Source organism: Eschrichtius robustus, chromosome 13, assembly GCF_028021215.1.
Source record: "Eschrichtius robustus isolate mEscRob2 chromosome 13, mEscRob2.pri, whole genome shotgun sequence".
In the NCBI taxonomy this organism is placed as follows: Eukaryota; Metazoa; Chordata; class Mammalia; order Artiodactyla; family Eschrichtiidae; genus Eschrichtius; species Eschrichtius robustus.
This window is the reverse complement of record NC_090836.1, coordinates 3,809,778-3,828,449: the sequence shown is the minus strand read 5'-3', so window position 1 is coordinate 3,828,449 and position 18,672 is coordinate 3,809,778. Positions and strand designations below refer to the sequence as shown.

The 18,672-nt window shown below is 54.4% G+C and overlaps 1 protein-coding gene across 4 annotated transcripts in view; it reads left to right on the top strand.

Moving 5' to 3' along the window:
* Positions 1-1,986: 1,986 nt before the first annotated feature.
* Positions 1,987-18,672, top strand: part of TSPAN11 (tetraspanin 11) — a 63,735-nt gene continuing 47,049 nt past the window's right edge. For 2 of the 4 annotated variants that reach the window (XM_068561464.1, XM_068561467.1), the window contains exons 1-2: positions 1,987-2,074; positions 4,026-4,168. The gene's annotated coding sequence lies outside the window, so the exon portion shown is untranslated. Of the gene's footprint in view, positions 2,075-4,025; positions 4,173-18,672 lie in introns of all 4 variants that reach the window. The other 2 variants (XM_068561465.1, XM_068561466.1) reach the window with 2 other exon arrangements.

The following is an 18,672-nucleotide window of genomic DNA, read 5'->3' as shown; positions in this document are numbered from 1 at the left end:
GCACGCCTAGAGCCTGTGCTCTGCAACAAGAGAAGCTACTGCAATGAGAAGCCTGTGCGCTGCAACAAAGAGTAGCCCCTGCTCGCTGCAACTAGAGAAAGCCCGCACACAGCAACGAAGACCCAACTCAGCCAAAAATAAATAAATAAACTAAATAAATTTTTAAAATTCTATTAAAAAAAAAACAAACCAGAGATGGGACTTCCCTGGTGGTCCAGTGGTAAAGAGTCCACCACTGGACTTACAGTGCGGGGGACGCAGGTTCGATCCCTGGTCTGGGAACTAAGATCCCACATGCCGCGGGGCAGCTGGGCCCTCGCGCCACAACTACTGAGCTCGCATGCCTCAACTAGAGCCCACGTGCCCTGGAGTCTGCGCGCCACAACTACAGAGAGAAAACCCACACATCACAACTAGAGAGAAGCCCACACGTCACAAGGAAAGGTCCTGCATGCCTCAACGAAGATCCCGCATGCCGCAACTAAGACCCAACGCAGCCAAAAATAAATAAATAAATAATCTTAAAAAAAAAAAGAAAGTGAGAGAAATGGGACAGCAGAGAGTGAACCTGAACTGGATGCAGTTTCCCCCAGAAGCTGATCCCTCAGGAAGCTCCGGAGCTGGGATGGCCCTTCAGAGGCCTCTGGAGCAGAAGTAAATCACCCGATCGGGTCTGGATGCCCCCAAGGAGGGGGGACCTGGCTCATCCTGCCCCCACTGAAGGGACCCTCTCAGAAACCCCTGAGGAGCTCCTCATCGCCGAGTCTAGCCCCGTTTCCCTGGGCGCCCTCCTCTTCGGCGCCCCTGGAGCTGGGCCCCTGCAGGACCTGCCCTCTCCTCCGTGATGTGGCACCCGGCACTGCACAGACCCCAGCCAACCGGGGCAGTTTCTTTCACCCACCCTTTCCCCGCTTAGACCGGGTTCTGCCCTCAGCCCTGCCCGCCCTGCCTGGTCTACACTCGTTCTTCATCTCAGCTTCTCGGCGCTCCTGTTGGCTCCCTCACCCCCAAGGCCTCCTTCCTGAGACCCTCACCCCAGGCAGCTCTGTAGACCCGCCCCTGCTGCATCTTCCCCAGTCACCCCCCATTTCAGTGCTTCCTCCCCAGGGACTATTGCCGTCACCTCCCTCAGAGGCCCCCACCCCACCTCCCCTCTACCCCCCTTTCACAGCCCGGGGTGCGGGGGGGATGGCTGTCAGCTCCCCGCCCCCATTGGCTTCCCTGGCCCAGCAGCCTGGTAAATGGGTAACGGCGCTCTCTGTGCTCAAATTTGAAAAGACCACGGTCGGGTAAGCTCAGGCCTTTGCTGCTTTGGGAAGTAACAGTAACCACCAGGCCCCACCGGTTGGATCCAGTTCAGGCAGCTTTGCCCCTGCTCTGGGCCAGGGCGGGACAGATGGGCTGTGTCGACTCTTGCCTTTTTCTCCAGTCTGGGAGGAGACCTTGACTCCCAGAGCCCAGGAAATGGAAAGCTGACGGACGGCCCACAGGACTCTCAGAGGGGCAGGGCTGCGATGGGGTCTTCCTTGTGTACGTGGGTCTGGGGGGAAGCGGGGAGGAAGGGGAGGCTCTTTGTGATCACACGGGCTGGTCCTTAGAGTCCCCGCACACTCCCACGGCCAGCTTTCCCCAGTACCCTGCGGGGTTTCACGCCCCACTAGGGGCCGACTTGGGGGACAGGGAGACCTCCGGGAGGCCCGGGTAGGGTGTCTGCAAGCCGCCCGACTTCCATGCATCCATTCATCCACCCATCCACCCATCCACCCATCCACCCATCCATCCTCCCTCCTCGCAGGGACCCCGGGCCACCGCACAGCTGCCCTGACTCGGACTGGATTCGCTTCGTGCGCTCCGAACGGGAGAAAGGCCAACCCCAGACAAAGACGGGCGGCCGGCGGGGCGGCGGGAGAAGGAGCCCGGGCATTGGAGGGGCCGGGGGTGGGCGCTCAGGAGGCGGGGCGCGGCCGCAGGAAGTGCAGAGCGAGCGCGGGGCTGAGCGCGGCTGCGGTCCTCGCCCGCTGGCCCTGCAGCCCCGCCCTGGCGCCGGCGGCCCTCGCTGCGGAGCCCGCGACCGGTGAGTGCGGGCGGGGGCGGGGGCGGGGGCGGGGGCGCGGGAGGGGGCCCGGCGGCCGCTCGGGACTCCCGCGGGAGGGGCTGGGGGCTGCGTGGCCGAGCGCGGCCCGGCGGGCCCGGGCAGCCGACTCCCGGGAGGATGGGGGCAGGATGGGGCGAGCACGCACCGCTGGCTGCCGTGTTCCCACCCGTCCTCCCGAGACTGCCCGTCTGCACTTAGTGTCTCGGGAGGGAGCTCGGGACCTCAGTGCGCGTCTGTCCCTCCTCCACACGTCATTCTCTTTGTCCACCCGGACTTCTGGTGGCTCTTATGCACGGGCCCCGAGGTGACAGGCCCAGAGCCATCCTAACTAGAATGAGTACAGTCCTTGGTTCCGTACCCCCGGCAAGGGCTTGCCCAGTGTTGGCAGCTGGCGTGTCTCCTGTGCGGGCACAGGGTCATTCTCGGTGGGTCCGTCTGCCTGGCAGGGTGGTCCACAAGTTTCACGGGCGCATCTGTGCATTTGGGGGAACCCGGCTCTGCAGGCCCTGTCACCTGTGTTTCCTGCCTGTGCCTTTGCCTGCGGCTGGCTGGCTTGGTATGGAAGGACAGGAGGTGTGGAAGCTTCTAGGTGTATTGTTTTCACCAGCTGTACGTTCACATACATGACTTGGCTGGAAATATGAAAGGGGCTCAGGAGGGCATCTCAAGCTGGGTCTCGGTTGCCGAGGGTGCGGGGGTGAGTGCTGGCCGTCTCAGCACATGGGTACCCGCTGTGGGGCAGGGTGGCGTGGAGAGAAAAGGGAGCTCCTGGAAAAACCCCAAGTGCACTGTAGGGCCTAGGGTAGGTGGACGTGTGGGGAGAGACCTGGGTGGTATTCGGCCGGAGCGGGTGGTCTGTGGTTAGCTGTGGGCAGCTGGATTAAAGGTGGAGCTGGAGACCTGGGTTTGAACCAGAACTTGGTGGAGGGTCACCACGGCAGTAGCGTGTTCCTGCGCCTGTCCGCCTGGGACTCAGTTGCTTCGTGTGCAAAATGGGACTAATGACTGCTGTCCTGCCCACTTCGGGAGGTGTCTGGAGGCTCAGGTTAGCTAAGCAAAGTGCTTTGATAGCGGGGAGGCTCCAGGGACAAAGGGTGAAGGCCAGGCCCACGGGCGTGCCGATTGGGCTTTGGGGAATGCCTCGGGGGCCAGGTTTGTGGGCTGCAGCAGGAGCTGTCTTCACGCCGCTCCCTAGAATATTCCAGAGGTAGGAGTGTCTGCCCGGCGCTGGGCCTCGTCGATCCCTTGGAGTGTGAGGTATCCGCAGGCCTGCCTGGTGCTGTCCCTTTGGTGTGGATGCTTCCTCAGCACAAGAGGACAGCCGGCTTGGCAGGTCTTCAAATCATAGCCCTGGAGCAGCTCAGCTGTGCAGAGACCCTCCTCCGGGTGGGCTGGGACCTTCACACCCACCGGCTGGCTTTTCTCTGCTTGTCGCCACCAGAAGCAGTCAGGGCACCTTCCACAGTTCTGGCCAGGGAGATGGCAGAGGAGGGAGCTCTCCATCCCTCGTCACCAGCCTCAGGGTTCCATCTTCTGGTCACAGGGCATCCTCTAGGACCAACGCTGTACCTGCCGAGGAGGGCAGGGAGGGTGTCAAGAGTCCTCACAGCCCCAGACACCGGGATGTGGTTGTGGTTTGTCACCCCTGGACGTCACCTGTCACCAAGGCTTCTTGGCCTGTAGTAGCTGCTTAGTAAAGAGCCCTGGAAACCCAGGTTCAGTGCAGCTCGGCTTCCTACCCGCTGTGTGACCTGGGGAAAGTCCCTTCACCTCTCTGTGTCTGTTTCCTTGTTGGTCAAAATCAGCATCTTTCCAGATTATAGTTCTGGTCTCAGCTCACATTTCACGTCCTCAGAGAGGAAGTGACCCTCTATCCAAAGTGGCCACCTCCCGGCCTCAGTCACATTGCGCTGATCTGTTTCCTTCCTAGCACTTGCCGCGCCATCTGAACCTCCCTCAGCTGCATCCAGCCACACTGAGAGCTTTGCCGAGGAGGGGCCTCCTGTATCCTGTTACCTGCTGGCTCACCGCACCTGGAACCTAGTAGGTGCTCCGGAGAAGCTGTGTCAGAGAGTGAGTGAGTAACTCAGTAAGAGAGATGGATGCGTGTCTTTCACATTGTGCTCCTGGGAGCTTGTGAGGGGAGAGCGGGCCCATAGGCAGGGCCCTGGGCTCTGCACACCCCAGCTCGGGACTGACCTGAGTTACAGGCTGGCTTCCAGGTAGGACTTCCCTTGAAGAAAGGGCCCTCCCATTAAAATAAAACTAGAAAACCATTGCATCCGAAGACAATGGGGCCTTTTCAGCTCCAAGTTGAAATAACGGTACTGGGACGGGGAGTAACGCACACTCAGCCCTCGGGGAGGACCATAGGCTGTGGTTCAGACACGCAGAGCTGTCATCCCATCAGGCATCACTGCTTGGCCGTGGAAATCATGATCTGGTTGCTCTTTTGCAACTGGTTTAATTTCCTGAGCTTTGGGTCAAGATTAATGTGAAGAGGACTCTGCATCAAGGGGTATGCGGGGTTCTGGACCAGGAGGAAACCGTGGACATCACAGAGTGGATAGGACACACGCTGATACTGGAGCGCTGCCTGTGTGGGGTTCCCGTCTGCCATCATTCTCCTTTGGGTGTGTCCCAGGCAGACTGCTCAGATGGACGTGTCTCTCCCCAGTAGCTTGCTCAGCCTGGTTTTTCTCAAGTAGTTGGTAGTGGAAGAGGCCCTTCTCTCGGAGTGATTCCTGAGCCCGGAGAGCGAGGTGGATGGCGTGCCACGCCCTGTATTTAAGCAGCCACAGAAAACATCCCTCCTTTGTCGCTTCTTGTAAATTCATTTGTGAATGGCGGGGTGACTCCCCTGTCCGGTGCTGTGCCCAGGTTTGGGGCACAGAATACAGTTCATCACCACCTTTGCTAAACCCCAAGGGCTGGGCATCAGTAGTTCACCCAAGGACGGGGAAGGAGGTTGGGTTGTGTGTGGGGTTGTTGTAGGTGGCTGGTTGAGGAGAGGGACGGGAGAAGTGGACAGAAGGGACTGAGTGCAGGACAGAGCCCTCTGCTAAGACCGTTGACCTTGCTTCTTGTACGCGTCCCTGCTGGGCTGACTCTTGTGCGTTCCTGGGTCCAGAAGGTTTAACCTTCCAAGAGGGCACAGGCAGAGGGCAGAGCCAATAGTGGTGGTAGAGGGGGAAGAGGGGTTCGGGGGGGCGGGGGTCAATATTCTCACGTTCCCTGTGTGCCTGCCAGAGCCTTGGTCCTCCAGGCCTGAGAATAATAAAGACCCAGGCCTGACCTCCGAGCATCCAGTTGTGAAGGAGATGAAACTTACTCCCCGGAGGAGAGGCGAGAACAGCTGAGTGCAGACTGCAACCGGGGGCGGGGAGGGGTCTCACCCAGGCCACTGCTGGAGCTCAGAGAAGGATCGGGAAAGTGCTGGGGGTGGGCAGAGAGCCCGGGTGGTCAGCTGTCCAGCCTGGAATCTGGACTCTGCCTTCTCCTGAGCGCCTTCCGTGACCTTTCCTGCTCTGTAAGCAGAGGAGATGGTCTCTAGGTCATAGCCTGGCTTCAGGTCCCCGAGGTTCCCCCGCCAGGCCAGCCCCGCCCCTTACCTCCTCTGGGTGCCCTTCCAACTGGGCCATTCCCCTCCCTACCTGCGAGAGGAGCTGGTTGTATTCCAGAACTTCTCCCATCCATGCTCACTGCCACCCTCCTCGGGGGCTACGCACATGGCCCTTCTTAAAGGCTTAAGGAGCTTTGCTGTCAAATACCAAGAATTCAAGACTTCAGGATGTTACAGAGGTTCAGGAAATGTTACGGGAAGTTGCTCTGCTGGGTCCCTGATCTGCTGAGATCACGAGTAGGGTACTCAAACCCTCTCCAATGGTAATGTGTGTTGGCAGCGGGGGGTGGGAGAGGTAGCCCAAAGTGGTTCTCACCCTTGTCCTGACCTATGGATTCTTCCTCTTGTTTTTAAACACGGACCCCATGTTTTGAAAGTTTTTTATCAGCCAAATTTCAACATAAATGAAAATTTGTTTCTCCACCTGAAAAAATTATTCAAAGCCACAAAACTGATAGGGATTCACTCTCAGTGAATCAGCTTGTGTCAGTTTGCCTGAGGTCTGGAACCGATCGCAAAATTTTAATAAAAAAGCATTACCTATCCTGGTTGCCCATGTAGAGTGGTAGCTGAACTCTGAAGCCTTTTTGACAGGTAAAAGCCCAAGTTCCTTGAAATATCCTAAAGAGATTTCCCTCTCAGAAGCCCCTTTACTAGACACGTACGAGGGTTCTGACATTTGGAAAACAATGTCCCATACCCGGGTTTCAGAATGATATTCCTCACCGCTACTGGAGGATGGAAATTGACTTTCTTTTCCTGGCAACCAGCACAAAGCTGGGCGAACAGTAGGAGTTCAGTAAATGTCCACTGGGCGGATATTTCAGAAGCACTCCTCAGCCATGCCTAAGACTGTGCCTCAAGGAGAAATCCCTACCCCCGCGCCCTTAACTCAAAAAGCAGGAAAAAGTGCCTATAGGTACTAAAATACAAAGCTTTTTCCTTTCTTCCATGGCCTCTTTATTGACTTGTCATGACGTGTTTTTTTTTTTTTTTTTATGACGTGTTTTTTTTTTACTTGCTCTTTAATGACATTGTAAGTAAAGAAAAATTAAAATTTTGAATGATTTGCATGAATTTTAACATTCGCCTTTATATTGTGCAACGCCTGTTTTAAATGTAAATAGATGAGCATTTAACTCATATGTTGAATCACCAAAATGGCACGATTCCTATTTCACAGCTCGTATGTGCACATGTATTTTGTTCCTACCAGGACAGTAGAAATGGGGCACGAAACTAACTCAGGTGTTTTTGTTTCACTTCTTGATACACACACGTTCCATCAACACACACCACCTTTGGCCTAGTGGTAAAGGAGGGACAGAAAGGAAAAGGAAAAGGCTGTCCTTCCTTTCCTCCTGTGTCACCATTTTCAGTGTAAGTGGGTGAGTAATGCAGGAGGTAGCAGAAATCGGGAAAGACAGGCTATCACAGGATGGCCCTTGGTTGCTGGTGTTTCTCAGAATGCACAGCTTTCTGTTGGCTTTGAATCAAGCTCTGGTTCCAGCAGGGAGCCTGGCCTCCCGGGCTGCCCTGTCGTGGACGTGACTCCTTACCTGTACTCTCTCTGAGGCTTTCTGAACCCTGTGCATCAAGGATGCCCTGGGATTCTGTGCTCCTGGGGCATCAGGAACACCAGTTCAAATGTGGCATCAAAGAAGTGGGTCCATATACTGTGTGTGTCTCCCCAGCTCACATTCATGCCCACCGTCCCGTGAGACTTCACTTACGAAACACAAGTTCAAAGATAAATTATTAAGAATTCTGAGATGAAACAGCCGAGCATTAAACCAGGCACGGGGCCCTGTGAGGCTATACTGGTTTCTGGCCCAGGAAGCCAGCGAGGACCCTCATGTGGGTCACAGTTCTGGATGGTGGCCCAGTTAGGGCAGAACTAATCCTTTAAACAAGTGGGCTGGTTAAGTGCTCTCGGATCCCTGTTTGTGATTTATATCTTTGGAAAATGCTGGAGGCTGCTGTTTCCTTTCCAGGCCTCCACCCTTCTGCTTTAAATCATTTACATTTTTAAAAGTCAGCTTAGGTCATTCACTAACAGGTTCTAGGGGTTTTTAAAGGCTCAGAAGAAAAGAACAAAGGAAAGGAGTAGAGGTGGGTGTTGTCCATTTCGTCTGAGGTCTGGAACAGATTGGAAAGCACAAGGCCTCTAGGAGTTCTGAGGCCCGTTTAGAGAAGCTCACCAGCTGCTCCGGGTACGATTCTTTTTTGGCCAAAACTGAGCAGATAGGTTGGGACAGAGGAGGGAGTGGCCTAGTGACCAGGGACCCAGTGCTCTCAGGGTTGGAGAGGAGGGGGAGGGGGAGAAGGGGCCACGTGCAGGTGCCATGTGACTCCACATTTTGGAGTGTGTTTTGCACACACAGAGGCTTAGGGAAGCCAGGAATTTTATTCCAGAAGAAAGAAACTCCTCTGTCTGTGGGCAGAGAGGGTGAGACAGGAAGTTAGGACTAGGAGCCCTGGGAGAGAATGAAATACTCAGAAGGCAGTTAGCACTTTCTGACAGCTCTGAGCACGTCGCTGGGGGCTTTTAAGTTGCTGGAAACCGAAAGTTCCAAGCAAGTTCTAGGAAGCAGGTACTGGTACCGTGAGCTGGAGGGGGGTGGAAGGAAGCCCCCCGCCCCCCCCCCCCCCTTTTTTTAACATCTTTTTTGGAGTATCATTGCTTTACAATGGTGTGTTAGTTGCTGCTGTATAACAAAGTGAATCAGCTATACATATACATATATCCCCATATCTCCTCCCTCTTGCGTCTCCCTCCCACCCTCCCTTTCCCACCCCTCTAGGTGGTCACAAAGCACTGAGCTGATCTCCCCGTGCTATGCGGCTGCTTCCCACTAGCTATCTGTTTTACATTTGGTAGTGTATATATGTCCATGCCACTCTCTCACTTCATCCCAGCTTACCCTTCCCCCTCCCCGTGTCCTCAAGTCCATCCTCTACATCTGCGTCTTTATTCCTGTCCTGCCTCTACCACCCCCCCGCCCTTTTTAATGTAGAAAGGAAAACTGGGTTAGAAAAAAACAGTGATGGTAACAAGTAAAAGATTAGTGGGAGAAACCATGTTTATATCATACCTTTAGTTCCTTTGAATCGGTCTGCCTTCTACCTTGGTTTTAATTTACTGTATGATTAATGCTGATTGTGAGTCGCTGTTTGCATCATTAGATTTAATAGTTGCATAACGGGCTGTTCTCCAGGGCTCTGCAGACTGTTTTTGGATGACCTGCAAGCTGAGGATGATTTTTACCTTTTTAAAGGGCCAAAACAGACAAAAAACAAAGAAGAACATACAGCAGAGGCCAGAGGCCCGCAAAGCCTGAAACATTTGAGCTGGTCCCGTGCAAAAACGGTTTGCTGGGCCGTAGCCATCAGCCCCAGGCTGTGGTCATGGACAGCTCAGTGCACCCAGGGCTCTGGATGTGGGCACCGCGGCTGGAGGGAAGCTTAGCCTCTGAACCAGGGTCTCTGGGCTGCTCCCCTCTGAGATCCCGACCGAGTTCACCTGGGGTGCAGCCTGGGAATGGGGATTTTTTACATTCCTTGGCGGGAGAGGTGGGGAGGGTGTCCTAGTGCAGCGAAGGTTGAAAAGCACTGCCCTAAGGCAGTAATTCTCAAAGCGAGGCCTGCGACCTGCAGTGTCAACATCCCCCAGCCGGTTAGAAATGCAAAAGTCTGGACCCCACCTGACCTGCCAACTCAGGAACTCTTGGGGGGGTGGCGGGGAGCAAACTGTGTTTTAACCAGCCCTCCAGGGGATTCTGATGCACCTCAAGTTTGAGACCACTGCTCTTAGGCTTGGCCTTTCAAACCTAAACCTTCCTGTTTGCAGGCGAACGTCAGAGATGGTTAGGTGGAGAAGGCAAGACAGGAGGAAGCCAGCAGGAGGGGATAGCGAGGCCTCGAAGGTTCTTTCAAGGCTGGACATAACTGTAGTTGTTATTTTATACACAACCAAGGCCCTGGGAGGTGAAATGGTTGCAGGAAGCAGAACTTGGGACTAGAATAACACTACCACCTACAACAATCATGTTATCCTTAACAAATATCATGAATAGCAGTTTTAGCTTTGGGCTCTATTTTTCATTACTACATATATGTTTGTCTTTTAGTACATTAACTTATAGAAGGTAGCCATTTGGTAAATGCAGGGATTTAAGCACACTTCTGAGCTATCTTGATATCATTTAAATAAACATTATACGTGCCTGGGAAGTCGGAAGGCTGTATTGCTGACCATCACCTCATAACTGAGGGTGAATTCTGTTCTCCCAACCACTCCTTCAAGGGAAGACAGATCCCCCCAGGGTACTTCGCCACAACTGCTGGCCCTCCAACAATGTAGCACATGGGGCATTTATAGAAATGTCATAGGGATTAGAACCTACTGATGTCCTGCTATGTGCCAGGCACTGTGTGAGGTTTTAACATACATTATCTCCTACAATCATCACAGTGCTGTTATCCCCATTTTATAGTTGTGAACGTTGAGGCACAGAGAGGTTAAAGACTTTCCCCAAATCCCGCAGCTAACAAACCCGGGGATGTCTGGCCTCAGGATCGGTGGAAGTGGACGGGAAGCTTGCCCACAATCAGGCATTCTGTGGCATTTCAATAAATCTAAGCTGGTGAGCCTATGAACATGTAAAGCAGTTATTCCCAGTTCTCCCAAGCCTTGCCCAGTGTCCTGAGTGCCCTTGGAAGGGTGTGAGCCCACCCAAAGGCTGGATTGCTGATGTGCCATCTTAGAAAGAATTCAAGGACCGGAGGCACGTGAGCATCCAGAGATAAAGATTCCATCTGGGTTGTCAAAAATGCAGTTGCTCCCCACAGAGCTGGCTGGGTTCTTAAATTCTTCCTTCCTCATTTGGAAAATTAGCAGCTAAATTGATAGGCAGATTTTACATATTGCATACTATCATCGCTATCAGTAGTAACAAGGCATCCTTTTAGAGTTCTTGCGTCTCCAGAGCACTATACGCGCCTTAGCTCCTGATGTCCTGGTATTGGTGGGCTTGGTTATGACCAGAGGCAGCAAGAGCTCAGAGGTCATGACCGTGGGGCAGCGCTGTGAGTCTGCAGCTCCCCCCAACCCCCAAACTAGGACTGAGGACCAGAGATACGGGTTTGAGTCCCAGCTCTTCCCAGTCTTACCTGGTGAGAGTGGAGAAATGGCCTCCACCCTCTGGGCCTCCCTGGCCAACACGTGAGGGTGAACTGATGTCTAAGTCTCTTCTCCACCTTCTAGACCTGGGACATGCAGGCAGCTTTCCAAACCTTGGGAACAATGGGTAGTGATGCGCCTGGTGATGATGTAATTGGTACCCGATTAGGGAGCCAATGTGGGCAATAGCTAGGGTGTTCTGATGCCAAGTCCGTTTCTATAACATCCTCCCTCTGGAACTCATGGAACTACAGTTCTTTTTTGGAAAGAATTAGGGTAACAGTGCGGGGGTTGCTGGTTAGTTGCCATGTGAGTACATTATTTCCTTGCCCAGAAAGGTCAAGTATCTCTAAAAAGACAAGTTTCTCTATGCTTGGCTCTCCTGCAGGGGGAAGATTCTAATACTTTCCAAGATGGGGGGAGGTTTCTAAGTCCGTAGAAAATATGTTTTCACAGACCCGGGATGAAGAAACATGGTTTATTTATCAGGGAGCTTAGCAGCTTCCAAACTCTCTTTGATAAATTACATCATCTCCTGGACTTAAGACCTAGCAGATTTACATCCAAGACCCAAAGTGAAAATTGGAGTTTAGAATTGGATGCATGAGCGTCCTTTCCCGCAGCCTTGCACACACACGCACATAGATCCACCGTCCGTGTGCTCTGGCAGAAAGCAAGCTGCAGCGGGGTCTGGGTACCCGGGACACCTGGCTTCCTCCCCAGCTTGGCCTCTGCTGCATCCCTGGGGCCCACGGGGTCTCTGAGCCTGTGTCTAAGACACAGCCCTTCCCGTAGGAGTTTGTAGTCCGGGTCTTATCTGTACCTACCCAAGAAAGGAAGCTTAAGCTTTTTGTGGAGCAAAGTCATAAACCCCCTTGGGGATGCGCTAAAACCTATAGGACCCCAGCACGTAAATGGCAACATTTTTCCATACAGTTTCAGGGGCCTCCACGCTACAGCTCCTTGGAAGGAATGGTCTTTCAGGCTTACTTCTCAGCCACGGCGTCCTGCTCCAGAGACAAGACAGGCACTGTTTTGAAAGCAAAGGGGAAATTGTACCAGTCTGCATCTCTGGGAACAGAGATGAGTTTTTGTGTCATTTGGGCTTTTTTTTTTTTTTTTTTTTTTTTAATTTCCCGATGCCTGGAAAGGAGTGTCTGTGCCTTTCTGACTCCCAGGAGCAGCTTGTGAACGTCCGCAAGCCCAAGTCACGTGCACCATGGTATAGGCTTCTACAGGGCCCCTCCTGCCCGCCTAGAGCGTTCCCCCTGCAGCCTGGCTAGTCCCTTAGAGCCACAAAGCCTTCCAGCTGCCATCGATCGTCCCCTCGACGGAGGCACTGCTGCTGCCGGTGTGATGGGGCGGAGGGGCAAGCTGCGCTTCACCCACGCTTCCTGGCCTTCACGGTCACTCTCTCAGGGGTCCGCACCCTCTTACCCCTGGAGGGCGGAGGGGGAGACTGACTCAGGTACTTGGGTGACCTACCCAAGGTCACACAGCTGGTAAGGGTGACGTTAATTTCCCCTGCATGTATGTGACAGCCCAAACCAAACATCAGAGGACCGTGCAGGGGGCGGGGGGAGCACTGTCATCAGGGCGTCCGTGTCTGGGGACTTGGGTCCCCGAGTCAAGCCTGGCAGTGAATCCTTGTCGAGTCAGAACTGGGACCATTGTTAGTGGGCCCCGATTGTTTCCTGCACCATCTAGACCGGTGGTCCCCGACCTTTTCGGCACCAGGGACCGGTTTCATGGAAGGCACTTTTTCCGCGGCCGGGGTGGGGGTTGGGGGGGGGCTGGTGGATGGCTCAGGCGGTGATGCGAGCGGTGGGGAGCGGCAGGTGACACTTCGCTTGCTCGCCCGCCCGCCGCTCACCTCCCGCTGCGCGGCCCGGTTCCTCACAGGCCGTGGCCCCGGGGGGTTGAGGACCCCTGCTCTAGACTATGAGGGGCGTGTCTTACCCCCTTCCCTGCTCAGCACCCACGACGGAGGAAGCGCACCCTGGTCTCTAAGAACAGCATCGCCCCCAGTTCCTCCAGCTCCAGTGTGAGCCCCGAATCCAAGCTTGGGAGGCCCACGGGTCCAGAGTGTCCCCCGCTTCTGCCAGGCTCACTGGGGGGCTGTGGATGTGGGGGGTTTCCCTCCACTCTCAGGGTCACGTTCACCCAGCCCTTCTGACCTTCTATGATTTCTACAAGGCACTAGCACCTGGGTGTCGGCTGGACCACCGATGGGTGGATGGCGGAGTGATGGGAAGACCTGCTTCCGATGCTTCCAGCCTAACCCTGCGCCCGAGGGGCTGGAGCAGAACTGCCTGGCTGGCATCTCTGGCCACCGCCTCCTCTGGGCCTGTGTCTGGTTGGCAGCCTTTTTGCCCGGCCCTGGTCACATGGGCTCAGCCCCCAAGGTCCCGGTGCAGCTTCCAAAGACCCAGCCCAGGCTCAGGCTCCCTGGCTGCGTCCAGGGCCTGGACAGCGTGAGTCAGATGCACTGGGAACCACCTTGGGGGGAGAGAAGGGGCCAGTCCTCCTGACCCGGGGTCCCCAGGCCCACGCCGCGGGCACAGAGCAGAGCAGAGCAGAGCAGAAGCCTCCTGGCAGAGATGCTCTCACCATCAGCTGGGAGCCGGGCACGAGTCAGCGAAGCCTGATGCCACGGCCAAAACTGGAGAGCAGCCCACCTAGTGAACCCAAACTAGGACGTGCTCCTGGGGGGCCGGCACAGGAGCCTGGGCAGGACGACCTGCCACGCTGTCTGGGAGACGGGGGAGCGGCACGGGGAGTGGGTGAGGGGGTGGACTTGTATCTCAGGCTGGCTCGCGTGCCCTCGAGTGAGTTTCCTTGTCTGTGGGCTGGGGATGGTAAGAGCACCGACCTCTCCGTCCTGCCGAGAACCACTCACCCACTGGCCTTATTATATATCTGTGCGAGTGACCTAGGATGGTGACAGTGGTCAAGTTTATGTTATGTGTATTTTGCCACAATAAAAAGAGAAAGAGAAAAAGTAGGGTGGGGTTGAGGCCAACGGGGACCATCACACGCCGAACCATCTATCAAGTGAAAGACCTCTCAGATGATCTTGGAGGTCACTTTCAGTTCTAAAAATATCTTCTGGGTCTATGATATAGATTCCTGGGATTTAGAACCACCACCACCACCACACCACCCCCCCCAGCTCTCCCCTGGCTCATCTGACCATGGATAGTGCAGGATGGCTATGGAGTTAAAGAATAAAGAAGCTCACGCCTGCATCTTCTCAGAGAGCACTAGAGCGGGTTTCTTTGTGGTTCGGGCTTTAGGGGGAGGGGAGACAATGATCAAGTGAGCTTGAATGGGGGAAGGGGGCTTAACACACCCCTTCTGCCAGAGAAGCTGCAGTTTATCTGTTTTATATGTTGAGGTTCTACCAGAAAATTTACTTAAAAGAATGTCCTGGTAGAACACCAGCGCCCTCATTGTGCAGATAAAGACACTGAGGCACACAGAGGGTCAGTGACCTGCCCAAAGTGCTGGTGCATAGCAAGGGACACCCTGAATTAGATCCCCTGGGCCCTGCCCTCCCCCGTCTGCCGATGCCTCTGTAAACACCACACCGCGTCCATTAGCGGACATTCCTAGCATCACTCTCTTTGCGAATCACGGAAAGGGAGGACAGCCCTCGGCGCCTGTCCCTCGCCTGGGGTCCAGGACACATGCTTTCCCCAACCAAATCCCCCTCGTGCTGAGCGCCAGCCTTCCCTGGGGGTCACGGCCAAGCAGCCCCCCGCCCCTGCACAGGGCCTCACGCATGTGTCTCCAGGTGGGTGATGAAAAGAGCAGCTCTTTCTCGATGGAAAGCGTAATCCATTCATTCAAGAAGATTGGGGAAATTATAATATAGATCCATCTCTGAGTGTGGGAAAAATTATAGACTGTGTTCTTCACTATAATTAAGCTGGTTTTAGTGGGAGCAGTAAGTACATCTGACAGCAATGCATTGTTCTCTTTAAAGGTACTTTTGAGACCCAGTGTATCAGAATTAAAACCCTGCGGTCTCCGTTCAGAGCGGCGGTGATTTTCCTTGGTGGGTTTAGGGTCTCACGTCTCACCGTCAGCCTCTGCTGCTCCCCTAGCCCGGTCCACCCGTGCAGACCGTGGTGGCTGCCGAAGGACTGGATGAGGACGTGAGGCTTCAGACCTTGGTGGTGAAGAGAAGGCTTCAGACCTTGGTGGCGATCATTTGATTCAGGGGAACGTGGGAGACCTGGGAGAGAGTATGCATGGTGATTTGGTCTAGTTTGGGAACCGTACACCTGAGATTGCATCCTGGCTCTGTGTGTGTCCGATCAAGGAAGAATTTGCTGCTTCTAGAGGTGTACTTGGAGCGGAATTTTTTTCTTCTTTCTCAGTGGGATGTTATACAGAGAAGACTGTGACCCCTACAGATACAATTCAGTTAGAGGCAAGGCTGACTGGCTGTATCAGACACCTGACAGGACAGTGGCTTAAAGAACAAAATGTCTTTTTCTGTCTTGGAACGGTCCAGGGTAGGCAGGCTGTCCTGCTCCACGCGGTCCTGCAGGGATCTAGGGTCCTGCCGTCTTCTTTCTCGACCGTCCCCAAGTGCAGTGTGTGGCCCCCAGACCAGCAGAATCAGCATCCCCTGGAAGCTTGTTGGAAAAGCAAATGACCAGGGTGGGGCCCCGGGGGTGGGCCCAGAAACCTGTGTGTGTCAGATCCTCCCAGGGGATTCTAATAGACTCTGCAGTTAAAGAACCATTGCTCTGAGGGGCTGTCCTTGTCTGCCTGGTTGAAACTGGGTTTCAGGCACATCTGTGGCCCAGCTCTTGGGAGGGGGGAAGATTGTGGAGATGGGCAGGGGCAATATTTTAAGGCTCAGGCTTGGAAGTAGCATTTCTACTCACGTTCCTTTGTCAAAAACTACTACACAGCCAGATACAGCCACTTAGACGGCTGGGAAATGTAGCCCCTGGTTAGATGGCCACGTACCCAGCTCCGACTCCATTATAATGGAAGGAGGGGAGGACAGCTTTTGGTCAAACACTAGCCGTCTTGACTACCTGGTGAATCAAACTAAAGTAAGTTTCAATGCGCCTCTCCTCCTCTAGAAAAAGGGGAGGTTATCTACCTACAGGTCACAGTTTAGTTTGTATGTTTAAAAGGATCCATGGGGTGGGGAGTTGTCAGGTGTACCAGCCCCCATATGTCTTCCCATCCTCACTGCCCACCCTCACGGGGCTTGGGCAGCCCAACCCTGGGATACCACCCCCCCCACCCGCCCACCCGCTGTATATTGTGCTGCTCGGTCCCTGCTTGGCAACTTCCAGTAAAAGTCAGGATTTCACCCAGCTGGTCCCTTGAGAAGGAGGGCACCCAGGCTTGGCAGGGAAGGCTGGGTGGTAAGGATCCTGGTTTACTGGAAGGGAGAGAGAGAAGGCAGGTAAGCAGCTTGTTTAGTGAGCAGCCGTGCACACCTGCACAGACCGTGCACACCTGCTCAGTCCCAGGGCAGCCGTTCATGGGGACTCTGATGTGTGCGGCTCCCCTGGAAGCTGGGTGAGGCCCTGTCTATGTCTCACCCCCACGTCCCACCCTCCTCTGAGTCCCAACAGCCTGGGCTCTGGGGACTTCCTGCTGCCACTTCTCCTGGCCTTACAGATCCTGAGCTCGCCCTGAATGGGCCACCTCTGAACCTCCATCCTTGCTATGCAAGGCTTCTCGGGAGGTGTGTCCATGCCCCGAGGACCAAACTTGGACAGGGAAGTCAACTCTGGATGGAGGTGACTTCTCTCCTCCCCTCAGAGCCTACGGAAAGCTCAGACCTGAGGGGCCTTGACCTTGACTTCCCTGACGCCAGGACCTGATTTTTCGGTGTGCCAGGGGAGCCTCAGCCTCCCTGTTTGTAAAATAGCGGCGATAGCGCCGGCTTCGCTGAGCCGTTGAGACAGTTAAAGACCTGGCCCCAATGAGGGGCCCACCGCTATTCACTGGCCGAAGTGACAGGGGGCTGGGGTGTTTGGACTGCCGGCCAGAATCTGGGCAAGGCGCTGGGGCTGGAGATGGCTTCTCTCTGCTCTCAAACATCTTGTCTCCATGAGTAGGAAAGCATACGTTTCTGGTGCAGAGCAGAGTGACCTGCCTCCCTCGGATCTGGCATTTGTTTATTTAATGAGCTGCTTTCAGACCCAGCGTGTGCACACGCCACCGCGATGCTGAGCGTTCTGCAGGAGGAGGGGGAGGAAGCCAGTGTGGTTTTCGGCCCTGAGATCCGAACTGGGGCGGCCCTTAGGGGGCTGTGGGCTTTCCCAGCCTCAGCTGGAGAGCCATCCTTAAGGGCTGGAGCCAGCACAGGGAAAAGAGGGCACATGGGGGTTGGAGAAGGGGCTGATGCTCGTTCATTTTCAAAGCCTGTGGTTTCTTCTGAGGTCGGACTTCTCTAGGGAGCACCTGTACGTCCAGGTGTTTGCCCCTAGTGGAACCGTCCTGGTCCCATTTGTGCCTCATTTGTATTATTTTCAGAAGGGTTTTCTACTTTGATGTACCATGGACATAGGTCTGTGTTTCTCACCTGGGGCTGGCCTTGAAAGATGAGGGGAAGAAGAGGGTGGCGTGGAGAGGACAGAGAAGGTCCGTGGGTGGCTTGGGCAGGACGTCCCAGGAGGCCTGTTGGGAGGTGCTGAGCCTGTGCTGAGCCATCCACGCGAAACGTCCTCCACACTCGCGTGCATCGGGCCGTAGAAAAGATGGTGTAAGTTTTGCTTCTCTCCTTTTCATCACCTTTGACCCAGGTGTCCTGGGGAACTTGTGAGAAATATTTCTATAACTCTTAGAACGTGCAGGGGCTTTCACATGGCTCTTTGGTGCATATGTTCATCCATTCATTCATTCCTTCCCTATCCCGTGACACCCTCGTGTCAGGTGCCGAGGGGCATGCTCAGGATACGGGCTGAGCTCAGATCTTAGCAAATGCTGTGGTTAAGGGAAGCACCTTACGCTTCTCAGTAGGGTTGGTGACCCTGGGTGTCAGAGCATGTGGGTTGGAGAAACCTATAGTGTGTGGAGGGGATGGGGGCAGAAAGAGTCAGGTGCTCGAGAAATAATTGAATGTTGTTGACACCCGATTTAAGGTAGTGGTGAAGAGCCAGGACTGAATGAACATCCAAACCGGGATAATTTTTTAAGTGAAAAGGGCACTGCAAATAATCATGCCAAGACAATAGGTGTGAAGCGGGACTGTCCAGAGAAACTGGCATTGGGTGGGCAAAGTGGAGCATGTGGTCCCCCCTGAGAAGAGTCCACTTTGAAGCCAGTCTGCATGACTCTGAATCCCACCCCCTCCTTACTGACAGCCTGGCCCGGGCAGGCTCTATAACCTTTGTCTCCCTTTCCTCATCTGTCACGTGGGGTGATGCTCATGTCTGCTCATGGGGTTACCAGGAGAATTAAAAGAGGGGACCCTTCCAAAGGGCTTAGGACCATACCTGACACGTGGTACATGATCAATAAGTATTGGCCCTTGTTATTTGTAGGCACACGATCATACACATAGAGCCTCAGGTGATGCAGAAATTATGTGCCAGCAGTAAGTCCTGCGATGGAGTTGCAACTTTGTCCATCTCAGTAAGGGAGATAGAGTCATTGCAGTTTTATAGATGAGAAAAACCGAGGCCCAAAGTCACAGAGCAACTTAGAAAACAGAAATGGGACAAGAACCCAGGTCTCTGGATGCCAAGCCCGGTCCTCCTTAAATCCTGCATAGGGGCTGAGGGGTTATGA